The sequence below is a fragment of the Leucoraja erinacea genome, chromosome 33 (assembly GCF_028641065.1).
Source record: "Leucoraja erinacea ecotype New England chromosome 33, Leri_hhj_1, whole genome shotgun sequence".
Classification (NCBI taxonomy): Eukaryota; Metazoa; Chordata; class Chondrichthyes; order Rajiformes; family Rajidae; genus Leucoraja; species Leucoraja erinaceus.
In genome coordinates, this window is record NC_073409.1 from 16,231,244 (window position 1) to 16,245,415 (window position 14,172).

The following is a 14,172-nucleotide window of genomic DNA, read 5'->3' on the forward strand; positions in this document are numbered from 1 at the left end:
GTAACAGCTTTATTGGCACCTAAAAGCCAAGGTCTAGTTAAAAAGTTGAAATCTACAGAACACGTGGTGGGTGGAAAGAATATTGGCAGACCAGTAACTCACTGACAGCCATGATCTGTGATCCTCAGTGCTATCAAGGCCAGCAGCCAAGGCCTCCACCTCAGTGAGAGCTAAGAATGGAGGTGAACTTGTCAAGGAGAGAAGGGCCACAAAATTGCTGGAGAAAAGGGAGGGGGAGGAGCCCGAGAGCAGGGGGATGGGAGGAGACAGCTCGAGGGTTAAGGAAGGGGAGGAGACAGCAAGGGCTAGCAAAATTGGGAGAATTCAACGTTCATGCAATAAGGACGCAAGCTGCCCAGGCGGAATATGAGGTGCTGTTCCTCCGATTTCCAGTGTTGCTCACTCTGGCAATGGAGGAAACCCAGAGAGATCGGATTGGGAATGGGAGGGGGAGTTGAAGTGCTGAGCCACCGGGAGTTCAGGTAGGTTATTGCGGACTGAGCGGAGGTGTTCGGCGAAACGATCGCCCAACCTCCGCTTGGTCTCCCCGATGTAAATCAGCTGACATTAGAACAGCGGATGCAGTAGATGAGGTTGGAGGAGATACAGGTGAACCTTTGTCGCACCTGGAACGACTGCTTGGGTCCTTGAATGGAGTCGAGGGGGGAGGTGAAGGGACAGGTGTTGCATTTCTTGTGGTTGCAATGGAAAGTGCCTGGGGAGGGGGTGGTACGGGAGGGAAGGGAAGAATTGACAAGGGAGTTGCGGAGGGAGCAGTCTTTGCGGAAGGCAGACATGGGGGGAGATGGGAAGATGTGGCGAGTGGTGGGGTCACGTTGGAGGTGGCGGAAATGGCGGAGGATTATGTGTTGTATTTGCCGGCTGGTGGGGTGAAAGGTGAGGACCAGGGGGACTCTGCCCTTGTTACGAGTGCGGGGATGGGGAGAGAGAGAGCAGTGTTGCGGGGTATGGATGTGACCCTGGTGCGAGCCTCATCTATGGTGGCGGAGGGGAATCCCCGCTCCCTGAAGAACAAGGACATTTCCGATGCCCTGGTATGGAATGTCTCATCCTGGGAACAGATGCGGCGTAGGCGGAGGAATTGGGAGTAGGGGATGGAGTCTTTACAGGGGGCAGGGTGGGAAGACGTGTAATCCAGATTTTATGTGACGTGTAGTCCAGAAGGAGTGAAGGGCAATCAGTTTCTGCTGAACGGAACACTTTGAAGTCATAGTAATTAGCATTCTGAATGCTGATGGTAGTGTCACTGTAATGAATGTTGAGTACTGACAGTAATACATTGAAATGTTACTGAATTCAAGTTATCTTGTAGAGCTTATTTAGTCAAGACAAACAATGTTTTGTTTACTTGCAAGAGCTTGTACACGTCTTTCGCTGAACAATGACTTTTTGGTGAGGGACCGTATTTAAAGGAGACATGAGGACTTGGTTCAGACATAGCTATTTTCAAATTAACATTGTAAATTGATTTCCACAAAATGTTTTACCTGTTTCTTTCAGCATGTACAGTTTAGTACATTGAGCTTTTATGAAACTATTATAATAAAGACATTATTAAACATTTCTTACTTCATTGTAAAAAATGTTCAATTGCATCTAAACATAAAAATTATACTACAAAAATAATCCATCTAACCAAATAAAATCTGAGATCCTACTGTCAGTGCAATAACTAGGCAAATGGCATGCTTTCCATTTGACACTGCTGTTAGATGAAGACCAACTGCTGTTAGATGAAGACTGAACTTTATGCGAAATGTGATTATTGATTCATGTCCATCCTGGAATTGGTCTTGCAGTGACTACTACATTATTTCTTAGTTGAGGTTCTGCATCCTATGTAACAACAAATGGAAGCTGGTTTTAGTTGGCAGTGTGTACCCCAATCCAGGTTCCAGTTTCCTTTTAGACTTGCTAATAATTTAACATGTTTTGATTGAAGGCAATGTGCCCTCTGAATCTGGTTCTAGGCAGCTGTTGGGAGGATGAGGAAAGAGAGAGATGTAGAAAGAATCCAAGCAGATGACAAGAAATATACAGACGAGAAAGTCTTTCAGAAATGATTGATCATATACAAATGAGAATCTGAAAATATGCAGGGGTTTATTGTGAATCTGAAGATTCTATGATCCTAAGCAGCACTCTTAATATCTTGGCTATAGAACATTAAAAACAAATCTTTAACCTGGTATTCAATGGAGGGAGTCATGCAATCTCCATCTGATGAGGTTTTCATGCAGGTTCAATCTTGAACTGTACTTAACTCGTGCCCCAGGGTTGTTTAAATCGTCAAATATTATCTGTCCCATTAATTAGATGCATGCATAGGCAGAATAATAAAATGGAAGCGGAACAAAACCCCGCACAAATATCAGTAGAGAAGTTCTGATGTCTATTACCAAATAGGAAAATGACATTTAATGTTATAACGGCTCCTGGTAAATAATTAGAGGCAGACATTTTTTTTAAGTGACTTGTGCTCCTTCCAAGTCCAGATAAGAATAACAAACACACCCATAATCCGTGTTTGATTGCCGCAGTTTCTGAATTGCCATTGGGGAGGAATTATTTACCCGTGTCCATATCTCATTTTCGTTCTTGCAGTCACACCATTCTAGGTCACCTACATTATGGGTCCAAACAGTACTGTAAATATAGATGTTAGCTTTGTGCATTGTTTGCTGATATCCTAGACAAATAATACAAGATGGGCAGTTTCATTAGTATGTGGTTGTTGATTTGGAAATGGTCAGTTTGGAAGTTTGCTTAGTGGCAGGTTGTATTATTTTCAGCTTAGGGAAGCTAGTTTTCAGTGAATGTGGTGATCTTCCATTGCAGCACTGTAATAAATTGACTTTTTGCATCCTCTCTTGCTTTATAACTAACTCAAGATATTTCCATGAGCCAAGGAATGAGATGGGAAACCAACATTTCCTCTAGTATTAAGTAGGGTGGCACAGCGGTATGGTGGTAAAACTGTTCTTACAGTGCCATGGACCCAGGTTCAATCCTGGCTATGGGTGCTCTCTGTACGGAGTCTGTGCGTTCTTCCTGTGACCACGTGGGTTTTCTCTGGGTGCTCCGATTACCTCCCACACTCCAAAGCCGTACAAGTTTATTGGTTCATTGACTTTGATAAAATTGTAAATTCTCTTAACTCGTAGGTTAGTGATAGTGTACGAAATTGATTCTTTTTGTCTTGTTGTGGTCTTCCCAACTGATATTTCTACACTGAATTTAGTTCTCTCGGATTGACTTTTTTACTTTTGCTTGTCTGCTTCAGCAAGTTACTTTATCTGATGATAATTGCCTGCTGTTTTTCTTTCACTGGTGCGATTTATTGATGTGCCTTTTATGTATTCCTTGAGTGTTGTTCGTGGCAATGGAATATGTTGATTACTTAATTCGGAATTAACTGGGACACATTAGCATTCCTATTGCATAGTATTGTGTAATTGGCATTTTCCAATTTAATTCTGTGTCTGTAATGAGTCGCATTGTATTTTTTATATATAACCTTATTGTTTTCCTCCCGCAGAATATTGTTTAAGTAATTGGTTGCTGTAAATTATGCCTTTTAGTAGAAAAGTATTGAATAACGGGAATCCGTGGTCATATGTGTGAATAGTTTGCAGAGAAATTAAGGCTGGGGCCAATGTTAATTCTGGCAGCATACATGGGACAAATGGCTGCACTTCTGTCATTAGCAAGTTCTGAACACCACACTATAGGACGCATTGAACGGAGTGTGGAGGAAATGCACCACAATGTTACCTGGCTTGGGATAGCTTTGATTACAAGGGAAAATTGGATGGTTAGGTTTGTAATGGAGGTGGTGGAAGGGTGACCTAATACAATAGGATAGGCAGTGAGAGTTGTTTTCTGTTGGTGGGGGATGTCTAAATAGCATAGGTATAAAGTGAAAGGGGAAGATTTAGAAACTATCTTGGGGGAAATAGGAGAGTGATTCGAATGACAAGAAATGAGGTACTCTTGCAATATTTGTCTAGCCCAGCACTTGAATTGCCAATGCAGAAGGCTACTGACCAATTGTGGGATAACCAGACTGGTATAGATAAGGTCAGCATGGACATGGTGGGCCAAATGATCTTTATCAGTGCTGTATTACTTTGTCTCCATAATGTAAATATTTTTGAGTTGCAGAACCAATGTAAGCCTATCCTGCTTCTGAACATCCAGTGGGTAGCAGGTGGGTAACAAAGGGATGGTCCTGACTTGTTCCATTGCTGAGCTGAATGGGGATCTCTGACAAATCCAGCTTTCTTTAAGGGTGTGGTAATGGCATCAAAGCTCTGCATGTAGCAATGGGGAGAGGAATTAACTGCTCAAGGGCTGCTTTTAATTGACTTAGAAAATATTTTCATAAAATAGTTTTTTAAATATATTTTGGAATATTTCTTGTAGGAACATGCATTTGTGTACATAAATTCAGTCGACTTCCTTGCCCTTTGAGAATTTTTTTTTTTTAAACAAATCTATACTGAATGAAATCAGACTAATTTTTCTAATGACTAAACGGGAATGGTGCAAAGACGCAAAGTGCTGGAGTAAGTCAGTGGGCAACATCTCTCTACAACATGGGTAGATGTTTTGGGTCGGGACCTTTCAAACTGAAGAAACGCTGACTCGATGTACTCCAGCACCATTTTTGTAAACCAGCATTTGCAGTTCCTTGTTTCCATAAAATGGTGCAAAGATTGTCATGCAATCTGAAGTAGTGCAAAAAACCTGTGTCTGTTTTTTCATCTTTTTTTATTTTTAGTGTGTGTTAAGTTTGTGTAAATTTTCTCCGGTTTGTTTTATGTGGGGGGAGGGGTCGGGGGAAAACCCCCGGATGCAGGAGCTGATCGCCCCGATACGGAGGGCACAAACACCGGCGGCTATGGGAGTCAAGATCATCCCGTCAATGGAGGGCTCGAGGCCCCTGACCACGGGAGAGCATAGAAGGGAAGAGATTTGAACTTTATTTCGCCTTCCATCACAGTGAGGAATGTGGAGGAGTCACTGTGGTGGATGTTTATGTTAAAATGCATTTTGTGTGTTCTGTTGCTTTTTATTTGTATGACTGACTTGGCAAATTAAATTCCTCATATGTTGCAAAACATACTTGGGTAATAAAGTATTATTGTGATTAGAGAGAAAAGGGAATTGTTGATGATATTTCTAGCCTTCATTGTACCAGGTATCGTGATGATGGACTGGGCTGTGCCACCATTCTTTGCAGTTGTAGTTGGTCAAAATTGTTTTAAGGAGCTTCACATAAAATGATGTCACTCTTCAGTGCAGCATAAGATATTAGTGGTCCTGAGACGTGTATCTGTATAGGACAGCATAACAGGATGCGATTTGATATATTATATTCCTATATCTAAGGTCTGATATCTATTTCCTACAAAATATTCTAAAATATTATTGCCTGTAGAATCTGTTAAGTTTCTTTTACCAAAAGCTTTGAAAGCATGAAGTTCACATAATGCCATATGATTACTTTACATTAAATATGAATATGTAAACTGTGAGTGACATACATTTTTAGTCACAGAATGGTACATTGTTTGGTTCTGTTTGTGTGAGATTTTTCACAAGCATTTTACAGAGGGAGACGATTACAGGTAACAGCTCCATCTAATGGAAGAATCAGAAATAGCAATCATTTCATTTTACAGCGTGGTGTTGCCATGACATAAATTAAAAGAATTGAAAAGTATACAGTATTTTGAACAATGAAATTATAACCTTTAATGTTGGGCCTTTTTTTTTTGCATCTTAGTTTCTACATTTTTCTCTCCCACATTGGTATCCACTTTGTTCTGAAAGTCATAGAATCATAGAGAGGAAACGGGCCCTTCAGCCCAACTTGCCCACACTGGCCAACATGTCCCAGTTACACCAGTCCCACTAGCCTGCGTTGGTCCATATCCCTCCAAACTTGTCCTATCCATGTACCTGTCTGACTGTTTCTTAAACATTGGGATAATCCTAGCCTTAACTACTTCCTGGCAGCTTGTTCCATACTCTACCACTCTTAGGGAAAAAGCCACCCCTCAGATTCATATTAAATATTTTCCCCTTCACCTTTGACCTATGTCCTCTGGTCCTCTATTCCCCTACTCTGGGCAAGAGATTCTGTTAATCTACCCGATTTATTCCTCACATGATTTTATACACCTCTGTAAGATCACCCCTTGCCCTCCTGCGCTACAAAGAATAGAGACTCGGCCTACTCAACCTCTCCCTATAGCTCAGACCCTCTAGTCCTGGCACCAACCTCGTAAATCTTCTCTGAACTCTTTCAAGCTTGACAATATCTTTCCTATAACATGGGGCCCAGAGCTGAACACAATTTTCTAAATTCAGTCTCACCAATGTAACTATACAACTGCAACATAACTCTCAACTTCTATACTAAATATTCTGACTGATGAAGGCCAATGTGCCAAAACCCTTTTTGATCACCTTATCTACCTGCGACTCGACCTCCATGGAACCATGCACCTGCGCTCCTAGATTCCTCTGCTCTATAACACTCCCCAGAGGCCTACCATTCACTGTGTAGGTCCTGCCCTTGTTAGATGTCCCAAAATACAAACCCTCACATTTCTCTATTAAATGCCATCAACCATTCCTCAGCCCACCTGGCCAATCGATCAAGATCCTGCTGCAATCTTTCACAACTATCTTCACTATTTGTTCCTATTTAGTTGTTCCTAAATCCTAGCCCATTTTTCTTTTCTGTACTTACTTTCATATACTAAGTAGGCTCTTTTATGTCTACTAGGGATGCTGAAGTAGGAGGAAGGGTTTTATATGGGTAGCTTGATTGACACAATCATTGCTACAATGTCTTCTTCTTTTGTTTGCCGTGCACAGCCTAAAGTTGTTGGACAACTTGTTCTATTTGATCTTCCGTTTGTGATCGTCGAGTTGATTGCATTAGTCAAAACGGGAAGGTTGCAATCTTCCACCCCAGCTACCATTTGACCCGATGGGATTCCTTCTCTCTCTCACCAGCAGAGATTTAGCAGTGGAAAGGAGAAAATGCAAGAAAAACCACTGATTGTTTGTGGTCAATACTTTCAATCAAGGTCATTCTCAGGACAATCACAATCAGCTGTACCTTCCTTCAATCGTAAGGTCAAAATTGGAGGCCAATGATGGCACAATGCACAGTTCCATTTGAAGCTCCTCAGCATGGGCTGGTAAATGGTAAGTGCCATTCAAGCCACAAAAGTACCAGGCATTGGCCTACTCTAACTAGAGTGAGTTAAACACTTGACTCTTCACATTCAGTGAATATTATCACCATCGCTCACAAACAATATGATAAATGTTGCGCCCACAAGCGCAAGTTGGAGATGGGAATCCTGTGGCAAATTAGCTCTCCTCCCTACAATCAAAAGCCTTTCCACCATCTAGAGGGCAGAAATCAGGAGTGTGAAGGGATGCTGTCCACTTCAGCTCCATCAACACTTAAAAGTCAGCACTCATCCAGAGAAAAGCAGCCCACTCGTGTACTCCACCTACTACAGTGCCCTCCATAATGTTTGGGACAAAGACCCATCATTTATTTATTTGACTCTGTACTCCATAATTTGAGATGTGTAATAGGAAAAAAAAAAATCACATGTGGTTAAAGTGGACCTTGTCAGGTTTTATTAAAGGCCATTTTTATACATTTTGGTTTCACCATGTAGAAATTACCCCCCCCCCCCCCCCCAATTTCAGGGCACAATAATGTTTGGGACACATGGCTTCATAGGTAGTTGCTCAGGTGTGTTTAACTGCCTCAATGCAGATATAAGAGAGCTCTCAGCACCTAGTCTTTCCATAGACTTTGGAACACCATTAAGAAGAGAGAGAGCACATGTGAGTTTACTAATCGCAGAGGGACTGGCAGGCCAAGGAAGATCTTCACAGCTGATGACAGAAGAATTCTCTCTATAATAAAGAAAAATCCCCAAACACCTGTACGACAGATCAGAAACACTCTTCGCAGTCGGGTGTGGATTTGTCAATGACCACTGTCCGCAGAAGAATTCCTGAACAGAAATACAAAGACTACATTGCAAGATGCAAACCACTGGTTACCTGCAAAAATAGGATGGCCAGGTTTCAGTTTGCCAAGAAGCAAGAGCAACCACAGTTCTGGAAAAAGGGCTTGTGAACAGATGAGACAAAGATCAACTTGTGAAGGCAAGAGCAAAGTATATGGATACCTATTATCTGCTCAAGTTCAAACAAATGCCTCAAAACCCATTGGCTGGCAATTCATTCTAGAGCGAGACAATGATCCCAAACATACTGCTAATGCAACAAAGGAATTTTTCTAAGATAAAAAATGGTCAATTCTTGAAGGGCCAAGTCTGTGAAAGCTTATTGCTTAAAAAACAGATAGCAACCAACGTTGAAGGTAGACACCATGGCAATCTTTAATTGATTCGTCAGACGGAAGTGGCAAGATTACAATGATCACAAACATTGCTCAGTGCTTCTTGTGCTCTCACTCACAGAACAAAGGCGAGTTAGCACAATTATACATTTTTCTTATCAGTAAAACACTCCTACCAAGTCTGAATATAGCATAACTGAAAGATTCTGTAGCCTTTCACAATATAGGAAAGCTGGGTCCAAATCCAGCTCATTGAGATAGTGTGCTGCCTTATAGAAGCATTGTTGACAAGCTTGGTAACACAGGGAGAAGTACTGTCAACAAATGTAGCTTCATTAGCTCAAAGTAAACAGAACCATGTCAGCAGAGTTGAAATGTTTACAAAAGCTGGTTTCTACTGTGGGTGGTATTAAAAAATTATTGCAGAACTAAAATGACCATTGAATTTTGGGGCTATTAGTTTTGCAACAAGCCTGCAGAGATATGGGTAATAAGATAAACCCAATGCTTCAACTTTTTACAGAAATATGGCGGGTAATTTTAAACAATGAGGATTGCTATAGAAAGTTTATTGGTGGTGTTGGGTTTAAAAGTGAATGTTGAGTCAACATATATTGGATTAGAGGTGTGTCCAGCAAGCAAGTGAAGGTGGGAGTTTCTGGAGAAGGTGAGCACAATTGAAGGAGAGACTGCAGAGCTGAAGGGTTGGGTATAAAATAAAGCTTTTATTTTTAAATTGATATGATTTGATTAGTGTTATTCTTCCCTTTTGAATTATTTATTTTAATAAACTCTGACAAGTTGTGATCTTGAGAAATGATATCTACTTGATGCTTGTTTTTTACAGTTGCTTGCAGTGTATTCCTCACCAATCTTCCTCCATTTTCCTTTTTACTACCAACAAGTAAACTATATATTTATCTGTAATTGAACTGTTGCCACAGGTGAAGTGGTTTTGAGTTGGATCAATCACTTCAAAGTATAATGTGAATGAACAATTTATTACCAGACTAAATTGAACTGCAGAGATCAGTGATGGCAGAGTATAATACCTTCTGCTCTGCACTTTAAAGGGGGTAAAATCATCTGCTTCAGCGTAATCATTTCATGCACTTTCTGCAATTTAATTTGCTCTGAGAATTCCTCATAAAATGCAAAATCCCAAAATTGTTTGTCTTGTAAAACATTAATATGATTGAATTCTCAGGTGGCTCCATAAAACATGAATCTTGCAATTTATAAATGTCACTGGAATCTACATGAGATTATCATAAAATTGCTGCTTTTTTGAATTTATAATGTAGGTTTTGGCATTGCGTGAGGTTTTCATCTTGAGTCCTAAGATATCTTGTCTATGAATTATTTAAATCAAAGGCTTTATTATGGTTAAACCTTGGAATTCCTCCTTGGGTATGTAATTAAGCAAAAGGTGATTAGACGATGCAAGGAGAATGTGAAGAAATGAGAGCAAAGGCAGTGGGTTAACCCTTTGCAACTTTGCGCCAAATCGTGGTGACACTCATGTACTGCCTAGGTGAGGTCTCCAATATGGATTTTATCGGTTTGTATGGAAAACATAGTATTTCACTGCACCTAGGCACGTGTGACAAAGTATTGTTCAATCATTTTCTTTGCTTTTCAATGCTTTTCTCCATTTACACGGCCTGACCAGATAAATATCCCCATGATTTATTTTAAATGTGTTTCCAGCATTTGGCTTGCTTGAACAAGTGTTCAATGTATGAAAAATACATCTTCTAGATGCACTGGGATGCATCCTCAGTGATATGACCCGGGGACATCGGGTGTTTCGGGTCTCAACATCAGACGCCCTTGCCCAGGCGACCCAGCCGGGGTTGATCAAGCCCCGACTTGCGGCCCAGCAGTAACCGCCCACGGATCAGCCCTCTTAATCCAAAGCCACCTAGTGACTTTATCTGCGGCTTCGCTTGCGGATTGAATGGCCCTCTTCTTTGCCAGCCCCGTAATGCCCAACTAGTTGAGGACTTTGCAGAGTGAGCATCCTGCAAAGCCTCTACAGCCCACCTCTATGGGCTCATAGTATGTCTTCCAGCCGCTGTCGTGGCACATCCTGGTACTCTGCGCATTTCCTCTCATTAGCCTCTTCAATACGCTCTTCCCAGGGCGTTGAAAGCTCCAGAATGATCAGCTGTTTTGTCACTTCGGAGGTGATGATCATGTCTGACCAGTGTGATGTTGCTGTGATGTGCTGTGAACATTTCAGTAGTTTGCCCAGATCGATGTGCAGTGGCTGTGTAGAGGAAGTCCGTCTTTGTTTTTGGTTGTGGTCGAGACTTAAAAATAAAGTGTACAGGAATTCCTTTCAACTGGTCGACGAGGTAGATCCATTACACAAGATTGCTTAAAAGACTGTTTTTACTTTTCAATGAAGGAACAATTGTGGTTAAAGGTCACTGTGCTGAATTATATTGAGGAAATTAGAATGATTAAAAAAAGGAAATGGGAACAGGCACCTGCTCTGTCATTCATGGCTCTTTTTTTACCTTGCTACTTTACTGCACTCACCTCTCATCTGTTATTTTCCTTAATGTTCAATCTTTGTTTTCCCCTTGCATAAAATTCCCAATAAGTTATGCATTCAATAATAGAATAGACATAGGTTTATGTGACATTGTGTACCATGTTTTGGTTTAAAATGAAGGTTATTGGCAACATTTTAAATGAATGTAACTGATTTTGAAATCGGACATTCAAGGCAAAATAAAATGATGTGATGATTACAAAGAAAGGATATGTATAATACAGGTTGTTTTGGCTGTTCAATTTTTGGTTGCCTAGTCAATTAGTGTGCAGTGCAAATGTGTGGTCTGATTTAAGAATGGGGCATATTTGCAAGGTGCTGTTAGTAAAGTTGAACGGATTGTTTAAATTATCACAGTGATTAAGCATGGTATATTTCAGGTAGACACGAAATGCTGGAGCAATTCAGCGGGGCAGGCAGCATCTCTGGTGAGTAGGAATGGGTGATGTGTCGGGTCGAGACCCTTCTTCAGGCATATTAAATATGGTATATTTCAGGTTTGATTTGATGGTTGGATTGTAGGAGGGGGGTGGGGAGTTTGGTAGTCTTTAAGATATTTAATTTCTTAGCATAATTTCGTAATAACCTGACGTTGCCTGTTGCTAATGAATTCTTTAGCACTCTGCTTGAATACTGGGCATGATTATAAGAGCTATATTTGATGTATATTGATCTTGCAATAAAGCTGCAAGGAAAACACTTTTGAAAAATGAACTGTATTTATGAAGCATAATTTTCTTTCGGCTGTGTTCCAGCAAGCTCCCAGTAAAATGATCATTCAACTCTGTGGTACTGTTTGGGAAAATGTTATTGCACACTTGTCAGCAGCTGCCACTGTTTGAACTTATTATTTGTGCCATTAGCAAAGATTTTAATAACAGTACCCATCTGGTAATTAGTTGGATTTATTGGACCATTCCTTAAAAGGGCGGGCAATTATGACAGTAATTTTCAGAGGCTGATCACTCTAACTTGCTATGGGAAACGAACTGAATCCCATGAAATTTGTTTGCTGTTGGAGCTCTTAATTGTTAGTAAAAAGTAAAAAGGCCACTGCACTTTAATTCAGCGCTTTATGAATAATTGCTGTGTTTGATGTTTCTATATCTGTGCTGGTTTATAAACCAGTGAAGTAAGTAAAATCAGAGCATGGACGTGTGTTAACATAGGCACCCGGATAATTGACCAAGCTGACCAGAAGTGAAACCGACTCCTTATTTTGTGTTTTAGTCTGACATGAAATCCATTATTTGTTTTTGAACTTAACATCCATGCCCTTTACTTTATTGTAGAACTTGCCTAGTGATGTTATTTTTTATACTAATTTATGTAATATTTCATAATGTGCTGTTATAGGTGGTCAGTGGCACATTTTCAAATTTCTGGTGTGATGGTGCAATATTCTTACCTGGATTATATTTGCATGTTGGGATGAGCAAAGAGGCTGTGGACAAAAGCTGTTGTATATTTATTTCTGAATTTATATTTATTTCTATCATCAAAAAAACAATGACGTCAAGACATCCAGTAATATAATAGTTCCAACTTTGAGTAATGGGAGATGAATTTTAAATCTCTGTAGATTTTCATTGTGATTTGCTGACTGCCATTTTATTAGTTAATCGCTTTTCCTGATGCGAATCATTACATGAATGGATTCATCTCCCAAGTAAGATTTGTGTATGATCCCTGTAATGCACTGGGGGAATTTGTGCACCACTTTTTGAAATAAAATTAATTGCTGAAATATCTAGAAAATTGGATCGTTTCAGTTATACTAATTGATAGGCGAGTGATAGGTAGATACACATGCGGGTGCTTTTGATGGTTGGTTAAAGGCCAGAGATGAAAAGATAAAAGGTGTGAGATAAGAATAGAAGAGGTGTGAATGTGAAGCCAAGGAAGGAATGGAGGTGGATGGGGAAATAGGTGCAAATCCAAGTGGAGCATGGGTAAGGGAGGGGGGAGGGATATTATAATAGGCAGATCTACAAACAACCCCCTTTATTTGTCTGTTAGTTATCTAAAATTGGAGAATTCGATGTTCATGTTATTGGAACACGTGGAAAATGATGAGCTGTTCCTCCAGTTTGTGCATGTCCTCATTCTGGCAATGGAAGAGGCCCACAACAGAAAGATAAGTACAGATAAGTTAGGCTTTCTTCCTCTTCTATCCACTTAGCAGCACATTCTTCAGCCTTTTTAATGCTTTTCTCACTAAATTCATTTACCCTGCTGCAAGTTTCCACGATATTTATTCCACAGAACAACAAATCGGAATCTCCAGTAAAACAGGCATCTGTAGAGGCACCCTCAGCCATTTTGTGTGCTAGCCTGAAGCAACTGGCATACAACTCAATGTTAAACGTGCTTTGATTGGACTAAAAATTACCCGAATTTTTTCCGGTATTTCTCTAATTTAATAATAATGTGCAAGTCTTGTTCATGACGAGTTTCAGGGGTGATTTATATAATTCTTTTACACAATATGTGAAAATTTCATGTAGTTTGGTGACGGGTCACGAAACAGTAGAATAAAGCTCCTCGGCCCACAGGTGGGTCGGCTGGGATTGAAGTTAAACTATTGAGGCGTATCTTTGGGGCAAACTAGCAAGACTTTCTGAGTAATTTAGGTAATGTTATGTTTAATTTTGAACACTTGAAATGGGAAGAAATATTCCATGCCCCTATAACAACAACTATTGCTTTGAGCACAAATTGCAATATTTACCTCGGTCATCAAGTAAAGAAACAATAAGATTTCAACTTGGGTCATAAGAGCATAAGACATAGAAGTATTTCTTGAGACCTGTCACAAACCTTTTTTCGCTTTTACCACAAAATCATAATGCTGATTTATTTTATGCCCAGTAGATTGATGTTGAATACAAAGACCTTGACATCTGTTTTTGTGCACAGCATCAATGTAAAGGTAAAGTATATAAATGCATTTTGAGGTAATCGTATAACTATTCAAACTCTGATCTTGTTTCTTTATTTGTGTTTGTGTGTAATCACATCTTCTTGAGAAAACGACACGTAACATTTTTACATATTCCGGTAGAGATTTTTTCTGTGCAGTCCAAAATTGCCCTACCTGAAAATGTCATGCTTTATTTCACGAGTTATTTATAAAAAATGTTCAATAATACTTTGGATTTAAAATAGTTTTACTTTA

The 14,172-nt window shown here is 40.0% G+C and overlaps 1 protein-coding gene across 6 annotated transcripts in view; it reads left to right on the forward strand.

Annotated features, from left to right (window-relative positions):
• The window catches only part of glceb (glucuronic acid epimerase b), a 55,200-nt gene that overhangs the window by 15,735 nt on the left and 25,293 nt on the right, over positions 1–14,172 (forward strand). For 2 of the 6 annotated variants that reach the window (XM_055661452.1, XM_055661453.1), the window contains exon 2: positions 13,869–13,926. The exons of 3 other annotated variants lie outside the window; for them this stretch is intronic. The gene's annotated coding sequence lies outside the window, so the exon portion shown is untranslated. Of the gene's footprint in view, positions 1–13,865; positions 13,927–14,172 lie in introns of all 6 variants that reach the window. One more of the 6 variants, XM_055661454.1, reaches the window with a different exon arrangement.